This window comes from Giraffa tippelskirchi, chromosome 8 (assembly GCF_054371585.1).
Source record: "Giraffa tippelskirchi isolate mGirTip1 chromosome 8, T2T-mGirTip1v1.2.pri, whole genome shotgun sequence".
Lineage (NCBI taxonomy): Eukaryota > Metazoa > Chordata > Mammalia > Artiodactyla > Giraffidae > Giraffa > Giraffa tippelskirchi.
The window spans coordinates 120,428,964-120,442,374 of NC_137282.1; the positions used below are offsets into that span (position 1 = coordinate 120,428,964).

Below are 13,411 nucleotides of genomic sequence, written 5' to 3' on the forward strand. Positions count from 1 at the left end.
CCTTCAGGTTGCAGTGATGCTTACTGCACTGAGCTGCTTGTGTACAAGCTTTTGTGAAGGTTGCTCAGTGAACTCGGAACCGCGCAGAGACTGATGTTTCCCTCTATGTCTTTTCCCAGCTTCCATGTCTTTCTTCTCTCTGGGAGATGTGATTTTGGCCATCTGAGAACTCACAGGGACTTCTGAAGGATGTTGTGAATTACCTTGAGATACGATGAAATGTATCAGAATGGTGCCTTTGGTGCTGACAGCTAAAATTTGGAGTTTAGGAATTAGGAGTTTTTTGAGTTGAAGGAGGTGTTCAGGTGATGTTAATAGGTCACTAGGTGATGTTAATAGGCTTGTCATCTTTTGATGTGGGCAGTCAGGGACTTGCTGCAGATAGAAAAGGCAGGAAGGGGAGGAAGAAGAAAAAGGGACCCACGCTGAATGAGGATGACCCAGGGTCAGACCCAGCCTGAGGGTGTACATGCATTATGGTTAAAGGGAAAGCTGTCTTATTCAGCAGGAGGTGGCAGGGGGCGGGTTCCTTTAAAGAAATAAACAATTGACTGAAAGGAAATCCTCTTTTCTCTCTCAGGGCTTGCATATCAGAGCCCTTGAAACTCTTGGGGTCTGGACCCTTCTCTGTATCCCAAAAACCTCCCAAATAAGGTCGGTCCGATTATCAAGTTCTTTTGTTTTTAACTGAAGTTATATTCATTTATCCTGAGTTTTATGTTGATTAACATTTCTGATGGATTAGCGATATGTCTAATTAAGAAGAAAACTTCTTATTTATTAAATGTAATTGATTTTGGAGATGGTGAAGGTTGGGGCACAGAGAGTGAAATGGGTGTTAAACCCTGCAGAGACTGATGGCTGTTCTCTGGTCTGTCTTAGTCACTTCTGCTACAGACCAGCCCACCCATCGCAGGATAACACTGTGCTTCACTTGGGCACCTGAGCCCCCAGGAGGCAGAAACCTCTCCTTTCTACCCTTGCTTCTGCTCCCTCTTGCCTGTACTATAGCACTGGTTCTTGTTAAAAAAACAAAAAGGGGTAGTTTGCTCCAAAAGGAGCTGCTCTCGCAAATTACCACCCACTCAGCATCTTACGTAACACAAGTTTATTGTGGTACAGCTTTGGCGGTCAGAATCCAAAGTGGATCTCGTGGTGCTTAAATCAAGGTGTCAGCAGAACTGCTTCTCCGGGGCATTGTAGGGAGAATCCGTCTCTTCGCCTTTGCTGGCTTCAGGAAGCTGCCCTCCTTGCTGGGCCCTGGCCGGACCTCCCCCACCTCCCCGTCTTTGTCACACCTCCCCTCCCTCTGCGAGGCCTGGAATGACAGTGTGTCCTCCTGGGTACCCGGCGGCTGCTTCACTGTCTCTGGACCTTTAGCTTAATGACATTTGCAAAGTCTCTTTTCCATGGATGGTAACATATTTACAGATTCTATAGATTAGAGTGTGGATATCTTTGGGGAACTAGTTTTTACCTGCCCCAGAAATTTTTAGAATTTTCTGATAAAATACCAGATCACATAACTACTCTTATATTAGTTGATCATAATGGGGACCAGGAACTTCCCTGGTGGGTCAGACAGTAAAGAATCAGCCTGTAATACAGGAGACCCAGGTTCAGTCCGTGGGTCGGGAAGACCCGCTGGAGAAGGGAATGGCTACCCATTCCAGTATTCTTGCCTGGAGAAAAGGAAACCAGAGATGGTGACCCCTAACCTTTAGAAAAATCATCATGATTTCCTCTAGCACATAAATATCATGTAATTTTGAAAAGTATGACAAATTTGGCTAATTTTCATTGTGCTGTTCTAAGTTAAAATGGGGGAATATTCAAAGAAAACATGTCTTAATATCTAGAGTGTAGTGATAAAATGCTAACGCTATTGAAAAAAAATCCATCCCACAGTATCCCATCAGAAGGCTTATTTTCACAAATTGTTTTTTAAATATACAGATGTATACATATGAATAACATCTTTCATCTTCATCTGAAAAGGAAAATAAAATCGTCCTTAGATGCCCTCGGAAAGGCTATACTATTTTCTCAGTTGCTTTAAGTTGCCTTTAGAACTCTTAAATTCTTCATCATCCAAGAAAGAAAATGATTAGATCAGTCAGATTACCTGAGAGAAACTGTCTTTAAAAGGTGAAATACCATATATTTATGGTACATAGGAGGAGGGCATGGCAACCCACTCCAGTATTCTTGCCTGGAGAATCCCCATGGACAGAGGCGTCTGCGGGGCTACAGTCTGTAGAGTCACAACGTGTGTCTTTGCGACCCCATGGACTGTAGCTCGTTAGTCTCGCTGTCCATGGGGATTCTCCAGGCAAGAATACTGGAGTGGGTTGTCATTTCCTTCTCCAGGGGATCTTCCCGACCCAGGGATTGAACCCGCATCTCTCATGTCCCCTGCATTGCAGGCAGATTCTTTACCACTGAACCACTGGGGAAGCCCATATATATGGTGTGGGCTTATATATACATATATATATACTTTTTCAGATTCTTTTCCCATGTAGGTTGTTACAAAATACTGAGTATACTTTATAAACATTTTTTAGACCTGTCTCTTTTTTTTTCTAGTTTTTGCCCAGTATCTATTTCCTTGTACTTTTTTTTTTAAGAGTTTAAAACAGCACCTGTTTGTTATCTCACAATTTCCATGGGTCAAGCATCTGGACATTGCTTGGCAGGTGTGTTCTCTGCCCAGGATCTGATTGGCTGTGCTTGTGGTCAGTTTTTAGGATATCCACATTGAGCAGAGACTACAGAGATCTCTGGTGGAGAGAATTTAAAGACTTAAATATGAACATTTTTGCTAACAAGCTGTATTTTATATACGGTGAGAAGACCTTGAAAAGTAGCCAAAAGGCAGAAAAATGGTCTGTTTGAAACCATTCTTCCTTCTACTTTGAGAATATTTCTGGAAATACGACATTTGAGATGAAGGGAGACATAGACTAACAGCCGGGGAACTTGAAGGCTTGTCGGGTGTTTCCTGCCCACCCACCTGCCAGAGCCCTCCCATGGATGGGGACTCCTTTGGGCCTGTTGATTTTACAGTTGAGGCTCGGTAAACTGCCAGGACGCTTATCAGCCAGCAGCCAGAATGATGGTTAGTAGAGGCCAGGCCTGCAGTGATGCTTAAGGGATGCGGATAAGGGTCCTCCACGTGCTGCGGCTCCTGGGGCTCTGCCCACCTGCCCTGGGTCTGTCTGTGGAGACCGCCTCCTCGCCACATGAGGTGAAGGTGTGTCTCAGGGACTGTAGAGGTGCAGCTCTCACTGTCCTCCTGAAGCAGCAGTGAGCTGCTTTTCATGTTTGTTTGGTTTTACGCAATGCCAAAAAATACCAGGTAAACAATTTCCCAGGTTCGTGCAATTTTCATCCATTCATTAACACTTCACTTCCTGTGCCTTTGTTAGGGAACTGAATTTACTAAAGGTGATAAAAGCTGGAGGGAAGTCAGTAGGCAATTTTAGGAAGAAAGGAGTGGGCCTGGCACATTGATGAGCCTGGGAGAGTGGTCCTTTTGGGGTGTCCATTTCTCTCCTCTAAAGGTGCCCTTGTGGTCAAAACTCAGTAATTTTGTAAGTAACTTCACATCAGTTTTGGAACATGACAGGAAACCCTGCAGTGTGTACTTCACCTCTATTTTTGCTCAGTAATATTTTGATTGAGCAATTCGACTTCTTAAGATAGCATGAGATACCTTGACCAAAATATCCCTCCAGAATCAGCCTTGGAGTCCTCCTGGACTCTGGCTGACGGCCGATTGGTTTCCCCGTGTTCAGGGTTTGCTTTGGGCGTTTGTGTAACAGGGTCAGTTAGGCTTTCTCTGTCACAGAGCACAGCTGTGTGTTGTTGACAAACGCTGTTGGGGAAACTGCTGCTGAGCGGGGCTGACAGGTGGTGAAGTGCTTGCTTGGTCCATCATGGACTGAGTGGGTCGGATCCTGCTCGGAAGGGCTGTTACTGGCAGGTGCTGCGTCTGTCCCCAGGATGGTCCCTGCTCATTTTTAATGCAGTGACAGCCCCCAAAAGCAGCATTCTGTCATTCCCTGAATCCATCCATTTGTGGAAGGATTTTGATCAAAGAGTGCTTTTTGCTTCTTGTTTATTTAGTGAGACACAGTATCTTATTTCACATAGAAGTACCGTATGATGGTAAAAATAAAATTTAAAGTCAAATAGCTCATTTTCTTTGCTCATTTTTCAGAGATGTGGATTTTGTACTTTAAAAATGAAGTCATGGTGAAGAAGTTTCCCTGTATCCACTTACATCTGCATAATAAATGTAATGATAAATTATAATGAGTAATTTCATTTGTATGTTGGTGCCATCATAATTATATTCATGTTCTTAATTATTTTCTGTTTGGGAATCAGCTTGAGTTAGTGATACAAAAACCATGTTTAGACACAATAATTTAAAAAAATGACTAATGGAAGAGAATGATTTTTTTTATAATGAGATTGGCTGTTGGGGGATAAAAGAGCTGAAATATTTTTAGTGTTTGTAGTTTGTTAGGCTTTAAGTAGCATAAGAATTAAATATATTAAAATAGGGTTTAAAAAATATTTGCTTCATAACTGAACAGCTCAAATGAAGTGAATATATTTGTATCGAGGTTGTTTGTGCTGTTGCTTCAGTTGTGTCCGACTCTTTGCAGCTGCGTGGACTGTAGCCCGCCAGGCTCCTCCGTCCATGGAACTCTCCAGGCAAGAACACTGCAATGGGTTGCCACTTCCTACACCAGGGGATCTTCCCGACCCAGGGATCAAACAGGCATCTCTTATTTCTCCTGCATTAGCAAGTGGGTTCTTTACCACTAGTGACACCTGGGAAGCCCTGGAGGTTGTTTAAATATATGTTATTTTGAGGTTTGAAGATACTCAGGCATGTTGTAACTGTTTCAGTTCAGTGTTTCACAGAAGAATTTGAGGTCTTTGAGGAAGTCCTACATTTAAAACATTAGTCACTTTATTTAGCATAAGCGTTTTAGAAGATTAAAGGTTATTTTTGGCAAATAGATATTGGTTTACATTTGCCCTTTGGAAAATTTTGCCCCTTATCAGCCTTCCATCAGGGTATTTTCTCCTTTTGTGGAATATGGTTTATGTTTTTGGGTTGCATTTTCTTGTATTTTTAAACTTTTTTCTGAAAAAATTTTTAGACTTTAGTAAATTCTCATCTTAATTAGAATTAGTTATGATCTGCTTTTTAAAGCAGATAAAGCATTTGAGTTTATTTCTTTTTAATTGTTTTATATTAATTGAAGTATAGTTGATTTACAGTATTATCTAAGGAATATACTTGTAAAAATGTTAATATTAGTTTTTCTCCCTTCCTGAATCACAGCCTTTTCATGGCAAAGGGGCTTGTGTAACTCATTGAAGCTATGAGTCATGTCATGCAGGGCCACCCAGGATGGACGGGTCATAGTTAAGAGTTCTGACAAAACGTGGTCCACTGGAGGAGGGAATGGCAACCCAGTCCAGTATTCTTGCCTGGAGAGCCCCAGGAACAGTATGACAAGTCAAAAAGATATGGCAGGAAGATGAGCCCCTCAGGTTGGAAGGAGTCCAGTATGCTCCTAGGGAAGAGCAGAGGGCAGTTACTAATTGCTCCAGAAAGAAGAAAGTGGCTGGGCCACAGCAGAAAGGATGCTCAGCTGTGAGTGTATCTGGTGGTGAAAGTAAAGTCCAGTGCTGTAAAGATCAGGATTTCACAGGAACCTGGAATGTTAGATCCATGAATCAAGGTAAATTGGAGGTGGTCAATCAGGAGATGGCAAGATCGAACATTGATATCTTAGAAATTAGTGATATCTTAGAAATCAGTGAACTAAAATGGACAGGAACAGGCAAAGTTAATTCAGATGGCCATTATACCTATTATTGTGGGCAAGAATCCAGTAGACAAAATGGAGCAGTCCTCATAGTCAAAAAAGAGTTTGAAATATAGTATTTGGGTGCAACCTCAAAAACGACAGAATGATTTCGGTTCATTTCTAAGCCAGTTCAGTCGCTCCGTCGTGTCTGACTCTTTGTGACCCCATGGACTGCAGCATGCCAGGCTTCCCTGTCCATCACCAACTCCCAGAGCTTACTGAAACTCATGTCCATCACGTTGGTGATGCCATCCAACCACCTCATTCTCTGTCGTCCCCTTCTGCTGCCTTTAATCTTTCCCCGCATCAGGGTCTTTTCCTGATCAGGGTCAGTCGGTTCTTCACATCAGGTGGCCAAAGTATTGGAGTTTCAGCTTCAGCATCAGTCCTTCCAGTGAATATTCAGGACTCATTTCCTTTAGGATTGACATGTTGGATCTCCTTGCAGTCCAAGGGACTCTCAAGAGTCTTCTACAACAGCCCAGTTCAAAAGCATCAGTTCTTCAGCACTCAACTTTCTTTATAGCCCAACTCATTTTTCCATTAAACATCAGAGTAATCCAAGTCTGTGCCCCAAACACTGATGCTGAAGAAGCTGAAGTTGACCAGTTCTATGAAGACCTACAAGACCTTGTAGAACTAACACGAAGAAAAAGATGTCCTTTTCATTATAGGGGATTGGAATGCAAAAGTAGGAAGTCAAGAGATAGATACCTGGAATAACAGGCAAGTTTAGCCTTGGAGTACAGAATGAAGCAGGGCGAAGGCTAACAGTTTTGCCAAGAGAACATGCTGGTCATAGCAAACACCCTCTTCCAACAACCCAAGAGATGGCTGTACACATGGACATCACCAGATGGTCAATACTGAAATCAGATTGATTTTGTTCTTTGCAGCCAATGATAGAGAACCTCTATACAGTCAACAAAAATAAGACCTGGAGCTGACTGTGGCTCAGCAGCAACGTGGATACAACTAGAGATGATCATACTAAGTGAAATGTCAGAAAGAGAAAGACAAACACCATATGATACCAGTTATATGTGGAATCTAAAATAGAAAAATGAATTTATCTGCAGAACAGAAACAGACTCATAGACATAGAGAACAGCCTTGTGGTTGCTAAGGGGGAGGGGGTTGGGAAGGATGGATTGGGAGTCTGGGGTTAGCCGATGCAAACTAGTATATATGGGATGGATAAACAGCGAGGTCCTGCTGCACAGCACGGGGAGCTGTATTCAGTATCCTGTGATAAAACTGTAATGGGAAAGAGTATAAGAAAAGAGAATGAATATGTATCTATAACTGAGTCAGCAGAAATTAACACAATATTATAAATCAACTACACTTTAAAAAAATGAAAAAAACGTGGAGTCAAGATACCTGAAGTTATCCAGATTTTGCTGTTTGCTTGCTGCGGAACCTTGAACACATCATTTAACCTTTTTTTGGTGTAGTGTGTTTGATGAGTAGATTGTATTAGGTTAACCTCTAATGTTCCTTCCTGCTTCAGCGTTGCAGTGATCCCATATTTCAGAATGGGGTTTACAAATCATAGCGCTAGTGGTAAACAACCTGCCTACCTATGCAGGTTAGACCTAAGAGATGAAGGTTCGATCCCTGGGTTGGGAAGATCCCCTGGAGGAGGGCATGGAAGCCCTCTCCAGGATTCTTGCCTGGAGAATCCCATGGACAGAGGAGTCTGGCAGTCTGCAGTCCACAGGGTCACACCAGAGTCGGACACAACTGAAGTGACTTAGCACACACAGGTTCTTAAAAGATAGGAAAACAGAATGTTTTAAACATAGGATACACAAACTTTTACCTATCATCGAACAAGAAATTCCTTAGAATTGAGATGTTTAGAATGGAATGTATAATGAATAACTGACATTATGGTCTCAGTGTGTTACTAACGAAATGCCGTGATGTCTGGTGGGGCTGATCTTAATCTTGTACAGAAATATGATATTAATATAATACCTAAAATGTGCTCTTTTAGCTGTTTACTAAAAGTACAGGTTGTCGTTCTTTTATTTTCTCTAACCTGACCTAGTAAGTGCTCCTGGGAGGCAAACATATGCTATAAGAAAGTGAAGTAATACTGATCAGTAAGCGTGTCATATTTACAATTCCTAAAAGTTTGCAAAATTTAAATGGTTCACGGAATTTCTTATGTGTAAGTGAAGCAGAGAAGATTTTTAAGAGAGTCATAGTTGAAACTCTGTTTCAAATATGATTTCTTTTCGGTGTTTTTTAAACATGTTTGTTTATTTGCTTTCGACTGAGCTGGCGGAGAAGGCAATGGCACCCCACTCCAGTACTCTTGCCTGGAAAATCCCATGGACGGAGGAGCCTGGTAGGCTACAGTCCATGGGGTCGCTGAGATTCGGACACGACTGAGCGACTTCACTTTCACTTTTCCCTTTCATGCACTGGAGAAGGAAATGGCAATCCACTCCAGTATTCTTGCCTGGAGAATCCCAGGGACGGCGGAGCCTGGTGGGCTGCCGTCTATGGGGTCGCACAGAGTTGGACACGACTGAAGCGACTTAGCAGCAGAGCTGGCTGGGTCTTTGTTGCTGGGGGCATGCTCTGGCTGCAGCGAGCGGGTTTACTCCCGAGTTGCGGTGCTTGGGCTTCTCACCGGGGTGGCTTCACTCGTTGCGGAGCGCGGCCTCCAGCGCGCGCGAGAGTCTCGGCGTTCGCGGCTCGTGGGCTCGAGCGCAGGCGCAGTAGTTCCGGCGGTGGCGCTGCGCCGGGGCGTGTGCGACCTTCCCGGTGTTCCTGCATTGCAAGGCGGACTCTCAACCACTGGATCACCGGAGCAGCCGTTTGATGGTGCTTCTTAGTTCAAGGTGGTAGGTATCCCTGAAGCTTTATGTTGGCAGAGGGCCAGTCATCCGTGGAACTTTCTCTGCAATCTCACCAGCTGTCCATGTGAAAGGTGGGCGTTACTAAATGTTTGCTGACACCCACCAGCAATCGATTTGTATTTTAATCGTCTGCAATTTTTCTTTCCAGCGGGGCTGTGAGGGATGGTATATAGGAGGCTGCAGTTTGCTGGGTGTCTGATGTTCTACTGCATGATCAGTTAGTCAGTTATAAGGTGGCAGTATTTACACATTGATTTATGCTACCATCCAGAGGGCTAGGTTGGGAAACAGGGTTGTTAGTACAGTCCTGAAAGGTTAGTGTACCTCTTTTCAGACAGCCCCCTAGCTCTGGAGAAGATGCCAGAACCCTCTAGAAGGTAGCTGTGCCCAGGGAGGGGCAGTGCAGGGCCATGCCGTGGGGCTGCCCCGTTCCTTGCATGGGGAGACCACCTTGGAATTTGGGGTGGGGTGGCGTCCTGGAGCTGGGAGGGAGGGCAGAAAGCTGCAAGTCCTGGGGCAAAAGGCGGATTAGTGTCTCCCAAGAGGATTTTGGGAGGAGTGACCCATAGTGGGTGGAGATGGTCCTCACACCATCCCCGGGCCCAGCTGTTGCCATGGCACCCAGATGCTGAGTGACTGACAGCCTTGGAGGCGTGAGTGATGGGGGTGCAGCACTGGGGGACCTACTTCATACAGTCCAGCGTTTGCCATCACGTTGGGCCTCGTGTAACACATTGGCCATCCAACCATTATTCACAAATTACTGAGATCCTCATCACTGACTAATAACCACAGACTGCTAGCAGGTGGTAGAAAATGTTTTCCAGTGTCTATTATGAGATGGTGCTTCATCTGCTAATTATAAAAATATCAGTGGTTTATTGTTTTTATCCTCTCAATTAAGGCTGACTAAGGGGAAGCATGGTAGACTATTTGTTACTGGCTATGGGAAAATCAGTTTAATTTGGATATCAGTTAGCACACAACAGCATTTCATGCTGATTTTAAGTAGTTTCCTTTATTGCAAAAAGGCTGGTTAGACTCAATTGTGTGTAATCTCATTATTTTAATTTAGAAAAGTGGTCACAAAGTATTAGATAAATGGTGGAGCATTTTTTTCACTTTTATCCGTTATGTTTTTCTTTATGGGAAACATATTTTAAGGTTTTTTCCCTCCACTCTGTTAGATTTGGTTAATTTATGATCATGATTTTCTTTGTTTTCGTCTCAGACCATTCATTTCTCATGCCCTTTTTTTTGTTCCCATACTTGTTGGAGTAGCAAGTGTAATTCTTCAAACAGATCTAAACAAACTTTTTGTATCTTTGAAAAAAAAAAAAAACAGGCCTGGGAAAATTCAGTTGATTTTTTACATAGAGTATAAGGTTTCCAAAGTACTGTTTGTTATAATTAAAAAATAGGTGTGTATATATATATAGAGAGAGAGAGAGAGAGAGAGAGAGAGACTTTACTAGGGTTTGGGTAGATGGCCTGGGAGTCTTTGGGGTGTAACTTGGATGTAGTCCTTGTAGCCCAGGGTCTCGGTTTAGCTTTGTGGGCATAGAACATGAACCTTGTTAATGCTCCCTGCCCAGGGAGACTGATTTGTTCTGGGTGAGCGAGCTCTCAGGACACTGACATGTGAGCCAGAATGTCAGTTTATTAATATATGGTGAAAAGAATGCAGCTGTCAGTTGGACTGGACTTCCGTAATGGATTTTCCCCATCAGAAAAGCTGCAGGAGAGCCATGCTGTGTTTGAAAATGCAAAGTACACAGATCATGTTGAAGAGCAAAATTTTTTATTTTGATTAAGTCTAGTTTATCATTGTTTTCTCTTGTGGTTCATCTTTCGATGTCATATTTAAGAAGTCTTTGCCTGACTTAAGATCATAAAGATTCTCACCCATATTTTCCTCTGGAAGTTTTGTAATTTTGTCTCTTAAATTTAGTACCGTGGTCTATTTTAAATTAATTTTTTAAAAAATCGTTTTGTTCAGATATAGTTGATGTACAGTGTGGTAGTTAATTTCTGCTATACACCTAGGTGACTCAGTTATACATATATATATTCTCTTCATTTTGATTTGATTTTTATATATGGTACTGGGTGTATATGTTAGTTCCAGCACCATGTGTTGAAAAGGCTGTCTTTTCCCCACTGAGCATCTTTGTTAAGGATATATTGATGACAGGTGGTTGGGTCTTTCTGGCCTATTCTTTTTCCATTGATCCATGTGTTTTATTTTAAGGCACATCATTTTGATGATTCTAGGTTTAAGTATTGAAATTAGGGAGCACAAGTCCCACAGTTTTGTTCTTTTACAAAATTGTTTTGGCTTTTCTATTCCTTTCTGTTTCTGTATATTTTTTTGTATCAGCTTATTCATTTTTATAAAATATTTGCCATGATTTTAATTGTGGTTATATTTAGTCTCTAGGTCACTTGGGGAAAGTTCAGCCTTAGCAGTGTGAGCCTCTGAGTCACTGAATACAGTATTTGTTTATGTCTCCTTTTAATTTCTCTCACCAGTCTTTACAGGGGTAGTATCTTCATGGGTAGTAGAGCATAGCCTGGGAAGTCTGACCTGGGCTCAGATCATGACTCTGTACTGACCATGTGATGACTTGGGGCAAATCTGTAAAATGGGGACAGGGCCTCATGGTTTCATGGACAGGGTAGATGAAATAATGTGTGTGAAGCGCAGAGTTCAGCGTGGAGTAGAAGTTGATTGTCCCCATTGCTGCCCAGTCGTCCTTACTGCCCGCCGGTGGCAGCCTGGGGCGGCTGGCTCTCCCGCCGCGCTGGTCCAGCCCCCACGGGTCCGGGGCACCTCTCAGGCCCTCCTGGCCACATGGGGGGCGACCACCGCACACGCCCTCTCTTCTGGCTCTCTGCCCCCCGACCTTCTCCGGGGGTCCTGTGGTCTCCTCTCTTTGGTCCGTATTTACACCATGATGAGACCACAGCTCTCCTTTGCATTCGGTCCATCTTTTCCTGGTGTCCAGTCTTGCTCTCTTTGGCCTGGAAGGTTTCGCCCTAAGTGTTCTTCTGTCCCAAGTGTGTGATGAGCTCTCCTCCTGCATGTCTGTTGGACGAGTCTCATTGTGGGGTGTGGGGGCTGCCTCACTCCCCATCTCCTCAGCCTCCTTTTGAGTGTTTTGTAGATTGCATAATTTATGTTGATTAGGACAGCATTATTTTTAAAACAAAATTCACATTTTATTTAGATTGAAATAAACCATACAAAATTGATTTTCTTCACCAAAAATAAGAGCAGTATTTTCTGTACTATTCCTAGATAAACCACAAACACTTACTTTTGTAGGTTGTCTAGGTTTTTGCTTGTAAATCAAGATGAGACAGTAGATACAGTCATGGAAAAACACGGAGAAAACAGAGAAATCAGTTGTCAGTATCCACAGCCTCTGATCCTTTCTTGATTGTGAAACTGAAGTGTTCAACATATCCCTGTCCAAAAGCTTATGAAGATGTAGGCTTAGTAAAGGGATGTTGCCAGCAACAAGTAGCTGTGAAACAGCAACAGGTGGCTCTTCCATTCAGACTTTATAACCCATTCCTTTCACTTCATTTAATAAAGACAAAAATCTATACTGAAATCCTTGTTTGGTGAGCTCACACGTCTCTTACAGTTTGATAATTTTCTCAGCTGTCCCTTACAGATTTTTAACAGGATACTTAAAACTGCCACTCCAAGGTCAGTCATGAATTTCATTGTAATGTTTTGTAAAATAAATTCCTTCCTCCCATGCCTCCTCAACATTTATTTCTTCAAAGAACTGATAGCTCAGTACCTGACAACTGGATCCACAGTGATAGCCATTATATCTGAAATGATCTAAGTAAATTCCACAGCGCTGTGAGCAGAGGTCACACAGAAGTGTAACGTGGAGACTTTCAGTGCTGTCTTCTGGAAGAACAGTTACTCTTCAAAGCAGGGGGTTTCAGACGGGCCGTTAAACGGGCAAATTGTCGGGACTTCCCTGGTGGTCCCGTGGTTGGGAACCCATGGTGCAGTGCTGTGCGGGGGGTTTGACGCCTGCTCTGGGCTCTGAGACCCCGCGTGCTGCAGCGGCTGGTCCTGCGCACCACGGACTCCAGAGTCCATGTGGCCCAGTGAACACTCACCCGGCACAGCAGAGACCCTGTGTGCACAGCTGAGAGCCGGTGTAGCCAAGTTAGTAAAGAAATATTAAAAAAAAAACCCAAACAGGCAGATTATCAATGACTAATGTACTCAATGGGGGGCCTACAGGTCAAGATATTCAGTGGTTAAGTGGCCTACATACACCTTACAGCTTTTCTATGGGATATTTTCAAATTTCATACAGAGTTTTTCAAATATCAAATACAAGAGAAAACCTATGTTAAAAGTTTCTTTGTTTCTTTGTATTTTCAGTGGCTTCTCAGTTACCTGTAGGAACCTCTGACTTTCTTGTGTAGAGTTTGATATATGGATCTGCAGTTAAATTCAAATCATATTTTATGTCAGAATGTATGTTCAGCAAAGCCGAGTTATTGGACATGTGGTCTGCCAGAGTGTCCCTCGGGTCTGCCTTGAGATGCTTTCACCCATTTTCATAGCATTCATTCTCAACCTTCATCATAGGGAGA

At 43.0% G+C, this 13,411-nt stretch overlaps 1 protein-coding gene and 1 long non-coding RNA gene across 11 annotated transcripts in view; one reads left to right on the forward strand and one right to left on the reverse strand.

Moving 5' to 3' along the window:
* DST (dystonin) overlaps positions 1-13,411 on the forward strand; it is a 512,241-nt gene that overhangs the window by 136,373 nt on the left and 362,457 nt on the right. The gene's annotated exons all lie outside the window — the stretch shown is intronic.
* On the reverse strand, positions 4,079-10,118 carry LOC145516964 (uncharacterized). The gene is made up of 2 exons (XR_014061881.1): positions 7,645-10,118; positions 4,079-4,599 (listed from the first exon to the last, which is right to left on the reverse strand). It is a non-coding gene; the product is annotated as an uncharacterized LOC145516964 (long non-coding RNA).